The sequence below is a fragment of the Diachasma alloeum genome, unplaced genomic scaffold (assembly GCF_001412515.2).
Source record: "Diachasma alloeum isolate Michigan unplaced genomic scaffold, Dall2.0 Dall_scaffold_00284, whole genome shotgun sequence".
In the NCBI taxonomy this organism is placed as follows: Eukaryota; Metazoa; Arthropoda; class Insecta; order Hymenoptera; family Braconidae; genus Diachasma; species Diachasma alloeum.
Window position 1 is genome coordinate 437,626 of NW_021680423.1, and position 21,264 is coordinate 458,889.

Consider the following 21,264-nt stretch of genomic DNA (forward strand, 5'->3'; position numbering starts at 1 on the left):
TAATAAATGTGTTTTTTCAAGGTGTATGACGGATAATGGTAAACAGACGTAAGTGTAGAGTTACGCCTGTGGCGTTGAGAATAAGTAATTACACCCTGTTGGTAGAGATGTTTTTTTAACACATTTTTGTTCAGAAATTGGATAAAAATTTGAAAAACCATTGAAACGGGATATACGCTCTTTTGGGTTTCAAAAAGATTTATGGCACTTATGCCCCTTTGGCTATACGGCGACGATATCAAGGCTGTCGAAATGAGGCGCCTATATCACGTATGAAAAAATCGTATAGAAATTTTCTATACGGATTGTGTATAGAATTTCGATAGGATTTTCGTATATGATATTCGAATATTTCTATACGGATATTTTTTATACAAATTATTTCTATATGATTTCTATAGGTTTGATCCTATACGACCCACTGCCACATGTATAGAAACATTTCGTATGGAGTTGCGACATTTCTGTTGTTCTCTGGAGCGTTTAGACATCTTTCGTAGGAAAACGGAAAATTTATGTCAAAATTTATGTATAGAAAATATTCGTGTAGAAATATCCGAATATCATATACGGACATCGTATAGAAAATTTCTATACGATTTTTTCATGCGTACAAACCCGTAAGAATGAAATATGAATAATAATATTAATGTATTCACTTGAATTCTCTTGATTTCTATTACTTTTTACGGAACAATGGAACTAAAATTAATAAATTGGTCCATAAAATTATGGCTTTTTAACGACGATTTTTTTTTAATTTAAGACACCACGAGTGTATGTACATAGATACGAGCCAATAATTGGGTTGAATAAGGTGAGATTTACGTCAAAAAATTGATTTTTCTTCTCTCAGTGTCAACAGGTAGAGTGGTTTAGTTTTGGGTTCCCCCCGATACCGAAAATAATGGGGAAGATAAGTTTAATTTTTTTTAAATGATTTCACAGCTGGGGGAAACCATTTTGTGTGAAGTATGTCGACAACATGGTTGACGGTATCAAATCCCCTAAAAATAAAAGACCATTTTGCCAATAAGTTTCGATATCGGAGGGCAACCAAAACAATTTCAGCCGCAGTCGCGAAGGAAAACCAGTTTTTTATGTAAGTTTTATCTCGTTTATTTCATTTATTGGCCCGTGGCCCGTGGTGCCAAATTTCACTGCTCTTTTATATTTGTATACATACACTCTTGGAGTCTTAAGTATAATTGCCATCTGATAAAAGTTTTTAAAAATATACCTGAAAGTGTGGGAAGAATGTCTTTAAGATTATTGAAAATTATCTCGGGAAGAAATTCCGTGATTCTCCACTATTTCTTTCTTATTTCTCTTCTGTATTTTTTTTCTCTCCTTGAATCTTAATCTTGTGAAGTTTGGTATTATTATTATTAGATGCACTATGAATAGGACCTTGAGGCTGAGAGGAAATTATTCTGTCATCAACCGCATTCTCAATTCAAATTATTTGCTCTTCTCACTTGTTCATTCTCTTCTGATTTCATATTTTATGATGTACATGTATTTGAACACAGAGCTTGAAAAATCTTAAATACAGTAAATCTCTTGCTCATTCTTTGGCCACGATTCACACTGAATGGATTTCACTGGTATTTTTACAATTACAGAGTTTAGGGTCCCCTATGGGCTTTAGGCTGTAAATTATTGCGCCACGGTGCACACTAAACTATACTATGCATAGTATAGTTTAGTATGCAAACTATGCTATGCATAGTGTAGTATGCACCGTAGGAACTTCTAGAAAATTCTAGAGCATTCTGGAAAGTTCTGCAACTTTCTGGATAATTCTAGAATTTTTTCGAGTTTTTGAGAATATTTTTCAGATTTCTGCAAAGTCTAAGGATATAGTCTCGGGTTTTACAGTAAGTTCGAAAAAATCCTGTAGTTTTCTAAAAAATTCTCGGAAATTCTCGGATTTTCTAGAAAATTCGAGAATATCACGAACGAAAAAAATTTATAGAAAAACCTAGCGAATTCGCTGTACAATTCTATTAGAATTCTATTGAATTCTCTATGAATTTTTGACCGATTCTATTGAGATTTTCAGCAGAAAATATTCTATAGATAAAGTCAAGAGTATTCGATTTTTCTATACAACTTATTCTATTAAGATATTGTCTATAGAATTCGCTCGGCTGAAATTTTCCAAGTTTTTTCATTTCCTTTTGGCTTTTTTTCCATCGAGAAAATCAAACAAAAAACTTCGGAGCCAAGGAAATTCTATCGGTAATATCTCAATCAGACAGCTGTATAGAACAATCGCGTCGGCCAAAAACTAATAGAAAGTACAATAGAATTGGCTAACGAATTCGCTAGAATTTTCTATTAAACTGCTTTCATATATGATTCTCCGGTTTTCTAGAAAACTCGAAGGAATTCTCGGATTTTCTGGAAAAATTGAAGGGATTCTCGGCTTTTCTAAACAAAATATTTTTTTTTACAATTGAGCAGTTTAATTTCAAATTCTGATTGGCTAGCTGCGTGGCCCGGCTTCGCCCGGGCAGAAAAAAGAAAACTGAGTACCAGGAATTCTGTAGAATCTCTGGAATTAAAAATGTTTAGCTGAAACCCACATTCACCATAATTTTAATATTGTCTCACATGCCAGATTTATATTTGAGTTACACGTTAGTAATAATCTTAATCCTTCCATCGGGGCATCCTAGTGATAAATTAATGTCTGAAAATCACTTCTTGTAACATTACGTTTAAGAAAGAAACGTGACCGTGTGAACTTTGATCGAGATGATGCATGGGTCAGACACTCATGATATTGAAAAACAACCACAAACCATTTACTTTAGACTATGGAGAATCTATCACCGGCGAGAACAAGTAGGGGACCGGGCCATACAAGCGTGATATCCTTGATTGATTTTCGAATGTCTCTAAAAAAAATTTGACCGCCATTACGAGTCGAGCAACGCGACAACACCACACAACAGCTGATTGAGATCGGCAAAGTCGGTGACAATAATTCAGTGCTAGAAGCATATGGACACGTATAAAACACACAAACATTCATCTGGCTGTTACCAGGGATCGTCATATTTACAAATTTTGATTACCATTAAATCCAGAAATTCCAAATTAGAGTCCATATTTGTAAATTATTATACTACTTTTAAAATCAATAATCACGTAAACAAATTCTCAAATATTTCATAAGTCAGTAATCATACTTCGCCAATTTCCAATTATTCCAATAGCTGCTAATCGCAACCAACAAATTTTCCATTATTTGGTCAGTTGCCAATTCGAGAATTGGTCTACTGATTGCCAATCCAGTTTTCAACCTGATAATTGAAATACTGAATACATAGTCATTTATATAATTTATTTACCAACAAACCAACAATAGTCTAATATTGGTAATCATAGTCGTAATATTAGGAAAAATAATGATTACTACTGATCCCTGACTGTTACAACCCCACTACTAGCCGAAGCGTGCGACGTTGCCTGATAAAAATTCGACTGTTACCATTGCAGTCGCAAGTCCACCATTATCTATGAACATTTCCTTTAATTATTGTTTTTGAGACCGGAAAAGTACGCCATAACACGTCCAATTTACTGAGAAAAATTATTTGTCACATGAATGATTTATTTAGTCAACTAGTCAAACTTTACTCGCTAAATTGTTTTGTATTATATTAATTGATTTTATTCTTTTCCTTCCAATTTTTCTTTGCGGTTAGATTAATAAATTTATTGGATTCTATTCCCATTATAGTATACAAATTGTGGGAACCGTTTTTCACATTTTCAAATGAAGAGATATTTATGTTAAATAATAGTATAATATACTAATTCCTCTCAATGAAATCAGATCATGAAAACGAAAAATTTCGTCTTCATGATCTGATTTCATTTAGAGGAAATGAGAAAAATGCAGGGAGAGATGATCAGCAAGAACAGGAAAATTTCTATTTTTCAATATCTCCGGAAAGTTTTAAAATTGATATATTTTTTCAAATAATGACAGAATACCCATCAATTCAATTTCTAACCTCACTTTTTGATGGAATACATAAAAAAAATTGCAAAGAATAAAAATCGGAGATGAAAAATTTTATCGGATTAATATAATGTAATTTTATTTTTCTTTTCAGCTGAGTTGTCCACTTGATGGGTTAAACTACGAAAAGTGGACATTGAGGTGTGTTTTTTTAAAGAATGGGTTGATCCTTTAAAAAAACACCTCAATGTTTTGGACTTTTCGAGACCAACCGAAAAGTCAAGAAAATTTGAGGGTTTTCCAAAGAAATTGAGAAAATTCTCGGGTGTTCTAAAAAACCGGAAAGCATTGAGGTTTTTTTTTAATTGCAGGAATTCTCAAAAATCCTGGTATTCAATTTTCTCTTATTCTGCCCAGGCGAAGCCGGGCTACACAGCTACATAGTTATAAATACTGATTTTGTTGTGGAGACAGTGAAGATTGTGCAAACACATTTTTTTGGTAAGGATATTCTCCCCTGGATTTAAATGTTACGGAGTTAGTTGTTTTGTATGTACCATTGTCTGTTACATGATGTATTTCATTTGACATGCAATTGTCGTCGCATGTGCCACCTCTCTCACCCGAATTACTGCCCAACGTACAGGAAAATAGTTTATTGTGCAATGCCATTACATAAATCATAACTTTCTTTCGGGAATGAATTTAGAGATTCACAGGCAACTTCTTCATCTTGACGTATAATTTTATTCCCTGGGATTGACTGAAAAAAGTCCACAAATTTCTCGCAATATATTATGGAGGATTTTGAAAGTAGAGAAAGGAACGAAATTCACGAGATATCATTCGGACATTTGAATAACAATTTAATGGGCTTTAGATTTTTTCATCGGCATTGAATGAAAACAGATCTCGATATCTGCACAACGAAATTGCCAGTGGAATGGGTCAGTGGGTCGTCGCCATGTGGACATGTGCGTCGCTACTCGTCAACTTGAGTTGTTTACTGTCTTCCTCGTACCTTCTAATATCATCGCATTGACACACAGCCTCTCTTTTTCAAGAGTCCAGGCTTGACAGCGACTTTGGTGAGATCTCTCTTTCCAGGACCGGTCTCTAGAATGATTCTGTAATCGGCGAATAGGATCACTGGATGAAAAGAATTTCTCGTCGCCAGGGGAGAAAAATTAGATCGAAATCTTTGCTGATTTTTCATGTTTTCTCGGCTGAATTTTCTGAAAAAAGAACTTGACTTCGATTTTAGGGGAAAAAATCAATGGAATTTCAAGTTTCTCTGAAAATTCAAGTAAAGTTTGATTTGTTTTAGCAGTAGAAAGACGGAAGTTCCACAATTCACATGAATTTTCAAGTGAAAATGAATATTCACTGCCAAATTCCCTTAAATTTTCGGGCAAGTCCTTTAAATTTTTTGTAATTCTAAGAATTTTTGACGTAATTCCTTGAATATTCAAAGGGATTTGGAATTCAAGGAGAGATTTTCCATAATTTTTAGAGCATTCGCAGGTTGTCTAAAAGAAAAACATTTGTGGCAATCTATTACTACTCTCCCCCTTTGACGACGATGCTTCCTAATCTGATCAATAATAACCCTGATGTACTAAAGTATTTATGGCGTAGTCAGGGAAGGTTGAAGAAAAGTCAAGAAATTCATGATTTTTTTTTAACATTCTTTGATTTTTTTCAAAACCCATATGCAAAATCCCAGATAGCCTACAAGAATGAGTGAAACGCAGGAATTTTTCTAAAAATGCATTTTAATACGGGCTCTTATGGGAATTCGAAAAAAAATATTAAAAATATAAAAAAAATCGCCATGTTCCTGAAATTTTGCACTTGATTGAAAATTTGTCATTGAAATATTGTTTTTTTTCCGGATTGATCCGGTGATCCGGATTTGATCAGGTCGAATGGATCCGAACTTGATCAAGTCAACTGTATGAAAACCGAATGACCTGTCTGTCAGTATCAATAACAATTATCAATGATAATTAATCCGAAACAAAAGATAATTCAATTCTGTCACCGTACGCCGCCGCTCTTAATGAATCTCTACTGTTATTACCTCTGAAAAGGCTTATTATTTTTTTTACCGATGCTGGGGATCGAAACGGGGACCCTATGATTGCTAATCCTATGCCCTAACTACTACGCTATCGTGCTATTACTATTGAGAAAACTGTACATTGCCTATATGATTTGTATCGGGGTATTCGTTGGATTTACGAGTATTCCTGATCTCGCGGATGTGCGTGTGTATTCTCAAAGATGAAATATGTTCAATTAAATTGTTATTTATTTCATTAATGAATAATAATAATGATAATAACAATAACACTAATAAATAAATAGACATTTGGTGATTTTTTCTCAAGATCATTCGCGTGTAAGTTTGATACTCCTCTAATACATATTTACGGCATCATCATCCCTCCCTACTGTACATTTTAGAAGGGCTGGCTGTTAATTAAATTGATTAATTAAATTAAATTCATTAAATTAAATTAATTAAATTTAATTTAATTTTTTTAAATTATAGTATAATGATCCTTTTAAAAGATTGAAAATAATTATTGATAATGGTTGATAAAACTTAATTTGAATAGTATAATAATAGTTGATTAAAATATGCGAAAAACTTATTGAAATTAATGTCAGGTGGAGCGGATCTGAATCTGATCATTTTCTCTTCAGTTAACCCCTTTCAATTGCCGATCAAGGACATCAAATCCGAATATGATCAAATTGGAGTCAGGCAGCCCACCTCAGGGTGAGATCGTGCCTACCTGATCAGAACTTGATCTGAATCATCCTGCAGTTTTTCGCATCCGATCTACTGGATCAAAACTTGGTCAGGTTCTCATCAGGCATCATCTGATCATGTCTACCTGATCAGAACTTGATTTGAATTTCCTGCGAAAGCGAAACATTAGCGCGTCTAAGAAAACATTGATGTATATACATTGGTGAGTCGAGAGTTGTAGAGAGTAGGAGAAATCTTCACCCTGACGAAAAAACGATGAAGGGGAAGTGCGACTATAACGGGAGAGACTATACAGTGGTTACTCTCTAACATTTCGGTTCCCTAACATTTCAATCGGAAAAGTTAACTTCCCCCACTATCGACAAGGTAAATATGTTTGGGTACATCTGTGTGTCCCTCTGCGCGACGGGACTGCGCAGTAACAATACTCTCGGCGTGTGAGAGTGAAACAGGCACATTCTTTCTGTCTGTTTATCTCTTTCCTAGCTCCGCCTCCAACGGAAGAGTAAGGGCTTCCCGAACATTTAATCCCTTGAATTAATTGAATTATAGGGAGCAACCACTGTAGCGAGAGTCTACTGTACAGTCGAGTCCCCTTTATTTTCCCGACTCAGGACGTGTCCTTGAGTGAATTTCCTGTGATATCCAAATAATGGAATTTCTCCCACTCTGTCACTGTGGAGAGCATTGAAGATTAGGATAGGGAGACCTTGGTAGTAGTGGGAGAGAAGGAACATAACCTACGACTATCACCATGTGGCAACCATCCCGTTACTGAGACATTACGTAATTCTAAGTGCATGACATCGCAAAAAAGGATGCAGAATGGGTCAGGAGTGCGAGAATTTTTTTGAGGGCGAACAAGCCCAGAGGAGAAGAGAAGACAAATAATGGAAGCGGAAACTAAAGGGAACTCTACTGTACTTGATTTCTCGGTGGTGGAGTGGGGAGAGCCCAACCAGACGCTATGGGGGACCGTGGGAAAAAGCTTATCGATACATAATAATTCATGGAAGCTTTATTACCTATAAATATTAATAATCCCTATTAAAAATTAGTGAGAATTGACACACTCATGGTACATATCATAAACTTGGAAGAAAATAAAAGAAAGCTGAACCAATTCTTTTTATGGAACATTAAGTGCACAACACTTGATTTCGCTGTGTAAAGCTATAACTAGTTTTTCTGAGACTTGGCATAGGAAGTGTAGAGATCAGTACACATATCGATCGGTAGTATTAAGATATGAGACATGATTGCCCAATGGTGTGTACTCAACCGAGCATTCCCGTGGTCCATCCTAACCGCGCGTATCATTAATACGCTTCACCCAAAATATCACGTCGTTGGTTAGTAAGCCTCTGCACAAGTTTGGCGGAAAGTCAATAGCGTAACTATACTGTTAAAAAGATTTAGCGATGTCGTGGAAAGGCCGTTGAAGGTATCAGCTTCTAGAACAGTCAACTGTTCAGTAGTCAACCGGAATTCCATCACGTTCACACCGCGAAACGAATTGGGTTCAATTCGGATTTTATTACTGAAGGTTAAAGACAAAACTACGGAATTACGTTTTCAAAACAAATTGTAGGCCACGATGCTTATCGGGTTTCCATACAATTGTATTTTGCCTGATAAACTCTTTAAGGATATCCAAATACTTTGGCTATTTTTTCACCAGTGAAATGCTTTTCTACTTTTGTAGTCGAACATTCAGAGATTTCATTTGAGTCCCATTTGACACTAAGTTTCTGGACATATTACAAGGATTATATTATTTAAACTTTGCAGGTCTGAATTTGAATTTTGATATTGAACCGTTAGAAAACATTTTTTAAATCTGGAATGAAAACAAGGAGAACGTTTCCGTTTGGAGGAAAATTGAGAAAATAATTGAAAAGTTGCAATTTTTTAAAATTACGGGCATTTTCTATGCATAATTTGTAAACAATTAATTTTCTACCACAAAAATAATTTGTTCGGAATCGAAATAAATTTACTCACATGCAGAATTTGACCAGAAATCGATTACATGCACGGAGAGAATTAAATAGTAAACATTACCATGGCCATAGGAGAGATTGCTTTGGTAACATAGTAAAAGGGTTTCCAACCCTTACTATGTTGCATAGTAATGCTTACTATGTTCCATTGTAATGCTTACTATGTTCCATTGTAATGCTTACTGTGTTCAATAGTAATGGGTACCATGTGAATCAAAAATGGTCCTATGAACGTAGAAAGTATCTCTAAAATAAGTGGTTGGCATTCGCGATTGCCTTTTGATGCGTTCATAAACTCAAGACGCTTAAGGCTTGAACCCTTTAAAAAAATTAACCATATTAAACTTTTTTTGAAAATTTCTCATTAAATTCTACAATATTTTTGTTCGAAATTTATATATTTATTTAAATAACAAAGCTTCAATTTTATGCAATAAATAGTGCATTCATTCGAAGTAGATGATCAATGAGAAATGAATAAACAATTTATTTGATTCAAACAGAGAAATATTACACATCAAATTCTTTTCTTTCGTCATCTAAACAATGATTCTATTTCTAACTAATAAAGTCTTTACTTGTATGAAGAAACCATTTGTTTACATTGAATTAATGATATTTCTGTGTCTAACATTGATCTCCTCATGTTTCATTTCTGGATGGTATTTAATTATTTAGAATAATTTCTCAGCGTTACAGGATATTTTACATAACATAGGGAGCTCTACTATGCAACATAGTAATTATTGCTATGTCCATAGCATCTATTACCATTGAGGAGCCTACTATGCCCCATAGTAACCACTACGATGTTCCGTAGTACCCATTACTATGTCCATAGTAATACTTACAAAACCTAGGTAACGTTTACTATATGCGGATTCCGACATAGTAATCTTTACTACTTTATTTTCTCCGTGTGCCTAAAAAAATGAGGTTTCCAAAAGGTTGAAAAATTTCAATTAGTTATTTATAAATAACGAATATTTTAAACAATAATAATTCTGTGCAAAATGTAAGTTGATTGACGCTGAATATTCATGATTTTTTCAAATTCTTCTGACGCAATTTTATTGACAAATTTGATGATTGCTAATGGTGGAATCTATAGTGTGGTCTGCACCAAACTGTAAAATACTTGGATATTCTTAAACGAAAATTAAAAAAATTAAAATTAATAAAACAAGAAAAATTACGTTTGCAGTTTTCTTCATTTCCTTAAAAGCATGAAATTGGTTCTCAACATTTTTTTCTCCATAAAAATGGTAAAGAAATTCCGGGCATCACAAAACCACAGCACGCCTGTGTGTAATATTTTGCATTCCAATCTCTCGCACCTTTTACTGAGCAAAAAACGACCCACCTTCTTTTTTGCATTTCCCTCTCTTTCAATGCACGAGTTTAGAAATAACCGAGGAGCATTCCCATGCCTTTTCTCGCGTCACTCCGCCAGAGAATGATGGTTTTTAAATAACGATCGTGAAGAGTGTTTATCGCTGTGCCGTGACTAAACACTACCTTTAGGGGACAGTTGTAATTGTCAACAGTATTTACGTTTATAAATACACTTTCCCATTTCATTTTTACAGTGCTTGTAAATGCCTTTTTTTCATTGTAAATGTGACGAATTAATGGTCTTTTCTGTTGTAAATGCTCATTAGCTCTAATTTTGAAGCGAAGCGGAAAAAAATTGTCATTAATTTTTGTTGTTGTGAATGCCTTTGTAGTTGAAGAAACTCCAAACAAACAATGCCTGTTGAAATTTTTCGTTCGGAGCACTCACTATCGAAGCGATTGTGTTCGATGATGTGTGAAAAATGTAAAATTTATGATTCTATATTTTTCCATAGACAATCTGAAGTGTCATGGACCTGATTCCTACCAAGGACCCATTTTTTGCCCCTTCTTATGCTTTACCGCTCTGAATTCGCACTACACTTCATATAATTTTTTATCAGGTGACAATTTATCTGAAATTCCAAGGAATTTCATCATTGAAAATCCATAAGGAAAAAATCCGAAGAAAAAATTAATGGATACTGTCACTTTCAGTTCAATTGCTTCGTGAACATTCATAGAAGTAGGGAGAATTTAGGTATGTGTATCCTCGACTGGTCGATCAATTGAAAATTCAGCCTAATTCCCAACTAAATATTCATATTCTGATTGACAATTCTAAGTGAGTTGGGGAATTTTCACTTTCTTGCTGCTCGAAAATTTAAAATTCCTTTGAATTTTCAGAGAAATTGGAAAATTTTATAACTGTACTTCCGAATGGAAACATTGAAAAAGACAATTGGATGTATAGAAGGGATAATAAGAATAATGATGCTGACAACATTCAACAAACAATAAGTTGAAAATCTGACAAAATTAGGCAACAGGAAATCTTATTCAATTTATTAAAATGAAATCAACAATGAATTATACATGTTAGAAGGAAATGATGTGCGAAATAACCATTCGGAAGCATATTGCTGATTTAGGAGCAAAAGTAACTATACTGAATACAATATAAGAGTAATTTACCACTTGTTCCCCCTTCTTATTTGAATTTAGTGTCTTTCTCCTGAAAATTATTACTCAACTGACCGTTTTCCGTTTCAAAATGAAATATTCATTAATGTTATCAAAAATTACTCCTTATTATGGGTCCAGGACAATGTCTCAAACGGCAATGTCTTGAAGTATAGTCTGACCAAAATTTCTTTTACCTTTGGAAAAAATGGTTTTCTTTTGTTTTCATTGATAAATCAACAATTTGCCAATAAAAACGATAGAAACTCGTTGCCTGGAACTAACTTCATGCGAGAAAGAAGTTTTGGTTGGACTATATTTGATTTTTGGTTGTTTTAGTATTCGTGCAACTTCAGTTAGAAGACATCGCTTTTGTCTTTTTTTTCTTTTGTTTCCCGATCTCTCCCTCTCTCTCTCTCTATCCCCTTCTAGACGAAAAAATGAACTGACAGGCACCTGAAATTATTCCAAAAACAAAACAAAAACACCCAAAGGAGACAATAATATCCTCTCTCCGCCCTCTTTTCATATGCCTTCTCTGTCTTATTCTTATAATTTTGTTTAATAAGGGAAGGAAAGAAAGATAGAGAAGGAATATGAAAAGAATAAGGAAAGAAGAGAATAGAGTGAAGAAAACGATATTCAGGGAATTTTTTCTCTGTGTCTTATTGTCATGTTTTTGAGTTGAAAATAAACGGGGAGAGGAAAAGGTGATGGCTAACTTCAGTTTCTCACTTCGAAATTATACCCAAACACTCGAAATATGGTAACAAAGAAGCCCTTTGTTCTCAAACCAGACAGAGAAAGTGTCGGTGTCGTAGCATGTCTGAAAAACATTTTACTTGAGTTCTGCTCTAGTACTCCGTCAAGACACAAAATATATTAAGGTAAATAACCTTACGCTCGTCTAGCTAAGATGAACACATCATTAGTCCAATATTTCTATCGAAAAGAGTATGAAATGTGATATTTTAAATTAAACATCAGAGGGGAAAAATTTCAGGATTAGAATTCACTCATATTAATCATGATAACTGCTATTTTTTAATAAATAATCGTCCATAAATGTCGAAAGTCCCGTATCCCTACGCTCGCGCCCTTGTCCCCAGCACGATTGACGCATCCCTATCCTCGTCTCGTGATTTAGGTGATTAGAAAGGTTATATCCAACTAATAACATCGTGAGTATCCTATTTTGTGATAAAACAACATTGAAAAATATCTCGAGGTACAAAATTATATTTCGATTGGACAGTCCAACCTTTTAAATGATTTGTTCATCCATTTAGTATGTATTTAGTAGTGTATGAGATGATTTGAGAGTGAATTTCTGTGGTTCCCGGTAGCTTAGTCGGTAAGAGTGCCCGGCGCGTATCTGGGAGACCCGGGTTCGATTCCCGGCTGGGTGAAGCGGAAATTTTTTCTCTCTAAATTCTAATTCTCTTAGTATTTTTAGTCAGTTACCAGTTGACAGTTGGTTGCAAAACGATAATAGGATCAATGCTATTTTCATTGCACCTATTCTTTTAATTGGCGATATTTCAGTGAAATATTAAAATATTACTATAATTTATGCATTTTTATTGAATTTTAAACTATCCAAAACTTCAGTCAAGGGATTTTTAATCCCATTTTACTATTATGACGGAGATGTCAACATTTTTTAATTGTAAGTTTTTTAACTTGCGGCTTAAGAATTCACTCTGTCGTATGTTGATGTGAAGAGCATTTTTCTCTCTTATTGCTTCCGAATGGAAGCATTGAAATTGTTCTATTGTCGATTCTCTAATTTTGCTTGGAAATGATGTAGGATGGTCTGAAACGTAAAAATACTAAGTTTAACCAGCTTTTGTGTATGTGATAGTATCCACCTGGTGGTCAACTTTTAGAAAATTGAAGAATTAAGGGAGTAAAATGATTCCAAAAAAGGTGGAATTTTGTCAGATTATAGGTATTAATAACAACTAACCCTGTGCTAAATTTCAGTCCAATCGATTCACCGGTTTTTGAGAAATCGCCATTTGTTTCTAAATCGTTTTAGGCAAATATCTCAAAAGCTACTAAACCGATTTCAAAATTGTTTTTTTTTTTAAATATTCGTCTTGATGTCTTCCATCGCAATCAATCAAAATATGCATACCCGTTCATACAAAAGTTTCAGAAATATTTCCATTTTTCGTTTATTTGCTCAAAATCCTTGTTAGCACTCTCATTTTTGCAAAAATCGACATATTAATTTTAAATTTGGTACGAAGTTTCCTCTTTACAGCAAAATATTTCGTATTGAAAATGGGCTAAATCGGATGGTTAGTTTAGGAAATATTCAAGTCTGTATCTAAATCTATTTTCTTGAATATCTCAAAAACTACTCGACCGATTTCAATTTTTTTTCAAAATATTCGTCTTAATATTTGCCATCTCACCAATCAAAATATGCATACCCGTTCATACAAACTTTCCGAGATATTTCGATATTTCGGTTTTTCGCTCGAAATCCTTGTTAGCACTCTCATTTTTGCAAACATGGACATATTAATTTGAAATTTGGCACGAAGTTTCCTTTTTGCATCAGAATGCATCAGAAAATTTGCATTAGTAAGAGTTTGGATAGGGCGAGGGGAGACATAAACTGCAAAAATGGAGAAATATCCGAGAGTGAAAAAAATTTATTATGCTGAAGCCATTCGGAAGCATACCATCAATTTATTGATGGCGAAGAAAGCATCAAAATATCACTCAGTGACATGTTCACTATCATATGCTCGCTGTCATATGCTTGCTACCCCGGCTTGTTCTTCAATAAATCACTGTTCATTGGTGTCAATAACTATTCGTTACTGACTAAAATAATATAACTCCAATTGTATTTCATTCTTAATAGATTCTTGGGACTGTCAAAATGATTAAAATGTTATAGCTCGCGACATCTGAACGATCATAGGGACAGGGACGAGCATAGGTACATTTACCTTACCATGGAATATTCAATTTTATCCATATATCACGTTTGAATTAATTTTAATTTCAATTTTTTTTCTTTTTTGGTTCACTGGAATGGATTACAAGGGTTATAAAACGATTGTAAATCATTGGAATTAATATGTAGGAACGATTTTAAAATTTTGTTTCACCGATGGCTGGCTGATATTGACGCCTACCTTCGGCGGAATATCGGTCGAAGATTCATCCGATTATCGAGGAACTCGGCGCCGATTTTGGCCCGATGTTCAGCCAACTGGCCTAAATGGGAGGCGCTGGTGCAAAGCCAGATTTTCCTCCCGCTTCGCGTGCTTTGCACCGACCGAAGCTAAAAAATAGCATATGTAACTCAGATGGGGAACGATAAATATAACTGTACGATAAATATAACTACTTTTCTAGAAATTTTCATTCAAAATCAACGATGCCGTTGTGTAATTATCGTTTGACCCAGCGGTCTTAGATTCTCTCATATTCAATTCCTTCCAAAGCCAAATTTTCATAACCCATTCTCAACTTTCTCGTGACAAAGCTTTCAACACGGAGAGAAATATTCAACAAAAATTACGTATCTTTTCCGTAATTCCAAAGCGAAATGTGGTTGCAGGCAATTTTACGGAACTGTTACGGAATTTTTCCAGAGCGTTCCGTAACCCGAGTCAAATATTAGGACCTGAATTCCCCCTTGAACACCTATTATGAGTAGGAGGACCAGGATGAAGTTAGGGTGTATTTACATTCAGAAAGACCCCCTGGTTTCCGCCTGAACGCGCAAGTTATTTCCAAATTCCGAGGGTTCAGGAGGAAAACAGAAGGTGTGTTAAACCTATTTATCGCCTGCACCCCCTAAAATGTTTTCCACTCCATCCCTCCTGGAAAGAATCTACAAACAGATCATCGTGACTATCAGGGTTAATTCAGGGGATTTATGATTCCTTTTCATTCGACAGGAGGAGAAGGGGGAAAAAAGTATCAGTTGAGAAGGGTTTTTACGCCTTTAGGACGAGGCAGGATCATATAAGGAGTTATTCAGGATGCATAGGATGAAGAAAGGAGGAAAAAATATCTCAAGGGGGTAATAGGGGGGAATAAGGTCCAGATATTCGACCCGAGGAGATAATAGGGAGGAATAAGGTCCAAATATTCGACTCGGGAATTTTTATCTGAATCTCCAGTGAAAAATTACGATACCGTCACCTAAATTTTCTGAGTCCATTCCGTAATCGATGAATGAATTGAAGTTCCGTAATTTTTACTGAATATTTCTCTTCGTGAAGGTACTTGCGATCATACATCAATCTCTTTCTAACCACTCGTCAATTTTTTTACTGCTAGATGTAATTCCAATCAGTTGAGCTGTCCAAAGATTTTACGCCACAATATTACGCAAAGATAATTTTTTCCCAGCCTCTCGGAGATAAACTATTATTTCTTTTTACGATTCAACTTAAAAGCAATCTGAAGAAGATTCCAATCTCATGATTTCCAATTTTATTCTTCCACAACAGGTTATCGTTTTGAGGATAAAATTTCCGGCAATTGGATTTTATGCGATGATGATAGTTAATCCGATGTTGACGGCACTGTAGTTGGTACGACGTACTGCTACCAAACGGAGGAATACATATACATATATACGATTAGAATAACGGGAGAGACAAACGCCTGAGAAGCGATGTCGCTTACGGTGATTTCGCCGTGAGTGCGAAACCCCTCGACTCATCGTCTCTCTTACTTCATCCGTCTTTTTTTTGCAATTCGATTAAACTGTTTCATTTAAATGTCAGGTGCATAAATTCATCTAAGTTCAAAGTTGTTCCCAATAAATTATGAGGATGCAGATGAGAAAAAAAAATGTTGAACTATTCGCAATTTTTAAATTATTTATTTTTTATTTTTGCAAATCTGACCACTTAATCAGAGAAAGCGAATGTCAAACATGAGTCTGATCAAAATTTAATGGATTTTTTCATTGGAAAAACTGCCACCGAATGGAAATTTTGCTCTAAGTCTTGCACACAGAGAAAAAGCATCAATCAAAGAAAAATATCGATCTTTTCATTGAGTTTTTTCTTAACACGTTTTTTACTGCTTTAGTTCCCCTTTGAAAATTCCTAATTTGATGAGAGAATTAATGAAAAATGTAGGTTTTAATTGAATTATTCCATGAAAATGAATGGAAATTAGAAAAGGTATAATAAATATATTCTTGAAGTTAAAATGCAGGATAATTTGATACCGAATGTTTCACGGAAAAAAACAACTTGAATTGAGTATAAAATATACTACTGAGGGTCATATAAAAGCTAAAAACGAGCATCAAGCATATAATATATGACTTATATTTACACCCTTATTGCCTGACGCCACCCACTTTTTTACTTTTATATTCTGATACTAATATTTTGACCGTAATATTCTGACCCTCATTTTTTAACCGCTACTTTTTGACCCTTATATTCTGACACTTAGTGCCTGATCCTTATATTACATTTAAGAGGGCTTGGTACAACCCGGTCTGGTACAAAACAATCATCCTCAAATTGAAATACCTATCCTCCAAATGAGTATAAAATATACGTGAATCAAGTATATTTTATACTCAATTCAAGTATATTTTTTCCGTGTTATGTTATGATTAAAAATTCAACTACGTTGGACAATTCTTGTCTTCTTGTTACTACGAAATTTGAAATTCCATTGAATTTCCATGAAATTCTTAGTCTTATTTTGTTCTTCTTAAATGGAATTTAATATCGTTGCCCTGAAATTAATATACTCAACTGTGTACGAAATTTTTAATTGTTTTTCACAGTGCAGTGTATACTGTTAACAATTTCTTGAAATTTTAGTCACAGAGTCATCTGAACTCTCAATATTGTGAGTTTGAATTTAATTTTAAATGAAAATGTTCATAAAATTTCTTATTCATCTTGAAAATTCAAGAAAATTAGATTTTTCATGTCAAGCGTTTCTCGATTGTGACTCATTGTGAAAATTGAATATTAAACACATCCCAAAAGTTTTTTCCAGAATTTTCCTAATTTTCAACATTTTTCAGTGCACGCATGGACCTGGAAATCGAGAATTACTTGAATATTCCACAAATTAACTGATTCGTCAATGAAATATGCAGAAATTTCATGAAAATTTGTCGTTGTTGAAAGTTTCAAGCTTTTCCACTTGAAATTTCAACAGTAATTTTCTAAAAGTGTAGGTAGACTGTCAAAAATTCTTGCCCGGCATTTCCGGTACATTATTTGGAAATTTTGATGAAGTGACAGTTGCACTAAATTTTAAGGAATTGCATCATTAAAAATTCAAGTAAGGTTGGACATTCTTGACTTCCTGCTGCTCAAAAATTTTAAATTTTAAATTGAAAAAATTGAAATTTCACTCTTCTGAAAATTATTACTAAACTGTCCATGAAATTTTATTTTTTTCAAAAAATAAGGGTGGATCAGTAAATCCATCAGAGGAGACACAGTCAATTATTACGACCTCTAAACTCCTTACTGAAACAAAGACGGACTCCAACAAATTACAATCCGTTTTGTTCGAAGAATCCTAGGAAAATTTTATTGCAAAAATTATTAGTTCAGTGTGTTGAATATCGTCATCGGTAGATGTACTTTCCTTTAGCATTTAGAAACGGAAATTTCCCCGGCTCTCCAGTGACACTCTTTCCATCGCCGACAATTAACTTCCTGCATTCCACAGTTTCATACCTAAACATGCACCTTTGTCGCTGCTGAAGATGAAATATCAATTCAAAGGGAATGGAATTGCGGGAGACGCAGTAAGAAATATGATGAAAATTTTCCGTTCATCGAGAACAACGGGAACTTCCGACAAGGGGCATCCGTTTTTCCATCACGTACCGCTGACTGTAGATAGCCACGGGGTCATGGCATTGCTTTTACATTGTTGCCTATTGAAGGTAGACAACAGCGAAACTCATACCCATGCACTTCAGGGACATAACACTGAGTTTTCTATCTTATTCTGAAAGAATCTCAGCTATTCTATTTCACACGCTTTTCCATCATTTAAAGAATACTTTAAAAAAAGAAAAAAATGGCTGCTTTTTTTCAAAGCTTCCCAGCTCGCTCGATTATCCTTAAGGGCATACGTCGGTGAAATTCAAAAGTCTTCATTGGGCCTTGGGGCCTATTGAAGAGTTTGCGATATACACTGAGAGAAAAATCTGAAGTTCGATTTACTATAAGAAAATAGTTGAGGCAGTTTTGGTGAACGATACGATTTTTTTTGTATGCGGCACATTAGATTATAGTAACTTCACAAGCGTAATTTTTGCAAGTAACTACGACAAATCTATCGTGAGCAGAACTATAAAATAGTAGCAATGACTACATTCCATTGTAGTAATCACTTCTCCGGCCATAGTTACCGTAACCCATGAGAAATTGTTGAGGACTTTTTGACTATAGTGCGATGGTGACGAAATATAGTCAGAAGAATCATATTTTTCTCTCAATGTATGACGGAATATGAGAATAACTAGGGAAAATCGCGAACCCGATCGTTTTTACCCCGCATAACCACGAAAAACTTCATTTTTTGCTGTTTTAACCCCCAAAATGTTCATTGCATCGTAATTTTCATACGATTTTAGCATTTTTTAAATGTTCATTACACTTCAAAGAACAAAGTTACCAAGCAACCATTTTACTTTATTCATAATCGATAATGAGTAAATGAATTTTCAATTTCATAAATTTTTCGCGCCTCTAGAGTAGGACTAAAAATGCATTGTTTTTAGTAGATGAACATTGCAATCATGCGTAATCAAATTTTTATGAGCAAAAAAATGGCAGGTTGAAGGGAAAAGGTGAGTTCAAAAGACAATTTATGAAATTCAAAATTCATTTATTCGTGATCTATTGCGAATAAAGTAAAACGGATGCTCAACTTTATTGTCTGGAGTGTAACGAACATTTGAAAAAAACTAAAATCGTATGAAAACTACGGCACAAGGACCATTTGGAGGTAAAAACAGGAAAAAATGAAGTTTTTCGTGGTTATACGGCGCAAAATCGATCGGGTCCGCGATTTTCCCCAGTTATTTCCATATTCCGTAAAATGAAGGAATTCACTCTGTAAATTCCTTCATTTTCAACTTGACGGAAAGAGGACGATCGAATAAGATCATGAGAATAATAATAACGTTATCCAGTCTCTTTACTACTTCTCAATGTTATTGATCGTAACACTTTCACATTATCATAAATCACATTATTAATGTTTTTACATTAATATTTCGATCCTACTACTATTACGGTTTTATAGGCGTCTCACTTCTTCAGCCTTGGTACACTGAGAGAAAAATTTGAAGTTCGATTTAGAATAAGAAAATAGTTGAGGCATGTTGGTGAACGATACGATTTTTTTTGTATGCGGCACATAACATTATAGTAACTTCACAAGCGTAATTTTTGCAAAACAAAATGCAGTTAAACTAACCAAAGTTCAAAAGTAACCACGACAAATCTATCGTGAGGAGAACTATAAAATAGTTGCAATGACTACATTCCATTGTAGTAATTACTTCTCCGGCCATAGTTACCGTAACCCATGAAAAATTATTGAGGACTTTTTGACTATAATTCGATGGTATTGAAATATAGTCAGAAGAATTATATTTTTCTCTCAGTGTGGTTGTTATTGACAGGGATCCCCATCAATATTAAATTTCTGTAATATTCCAAGGATTTCACCCTTACATTATTGAAGGTTTAAAATATATTGATTCAATTTTTCAAATAATATAATATTGATAATTTGATTTTTTACGAATAATAATATATTTAAAATTTGTAAATATGAAGCTGTAAATTGACTACTAAGTGAATAATTCAAATTTCTTGAAAGAGGATTTTCGATTACACAAGTAATCGTCAATCTTCCTACCTCAAATTATTGATTGATAAAATAGTTGCAAATTTGAATATTTGAATTGATGATACTTAACTACTCAAACAATTTCAAGTGTGATGTTATCTAATTAAGGGCTATAATATTAACCATAGTAAAATATGACAAATTAGGCTATCCCTGATTATTGACATCAGAGAAGGCCTTCGGCTTCAGAGCGGCTATATAGCTGCTTGTGGCAATCGAAAAGTTTCAATTCACAATCTCAATTTTTTTACTACGTTCCCTGAAAATGTTTGCAAGAGAAAGTCATTAGGGCGAGTGCTGACGTGTTAAATTGAGAATTCTTGCATTCTCAAAGTAAGAACATTCGAAATGGATGAAATTCTGAAATTATTTGAAATTAATTTAAAATCAATTAAATCAAGGTGTCAGATACTTTGAATAGTAAAGTATTTGAAATTTTTCTTAAAATAAGTAATAATTTCACTCTTTTTCAGATTATTTGCTCGTTAGAATTCATTACAACGGAGTTCTCGAATTCGAAAATTTCAACGAAACTTTTTGTCTGTTCTTTTTAAAATCATTCCTTTGTGAAAATTGTATTTTATTTTGAAGTTCAACCAATAAATAATTGTTAAAAATCATTTATCAGAAATGACAGATTTTCATTTAAATAAATCATTTCCCGATTAAAAAATCAGGCAATAAACGATTTCTAGTGATGCCGCGAGACATTTCACGAGACATCATGAGACAATACTTTGGAGAGATTGTCTCGGTCTCAGTGAACACGGAAATTTTTGGTCTCATCTCAGTCTTGAAAAAAGGAGACAAAAACCGAGATTTTACATTAAAAAACACGAAAAACTTGAAGCCGAGATGAGACAAATTGACTCGGAATCATCACGAGAGGAGTCGATACTGCGTATCTCGAGACTGAGACGAGAGCAAAGATTTTTATGTTCATTGAACCTGAGATCTTCTCACCAAAGTTTTGTCTCCTAAAGTGTCTCGCGGCATCACTAAAGATTTCGAATCAGGAACTATTCGTAATAAATCTATATATATATATATATATATATATATATATATATATATATATATAT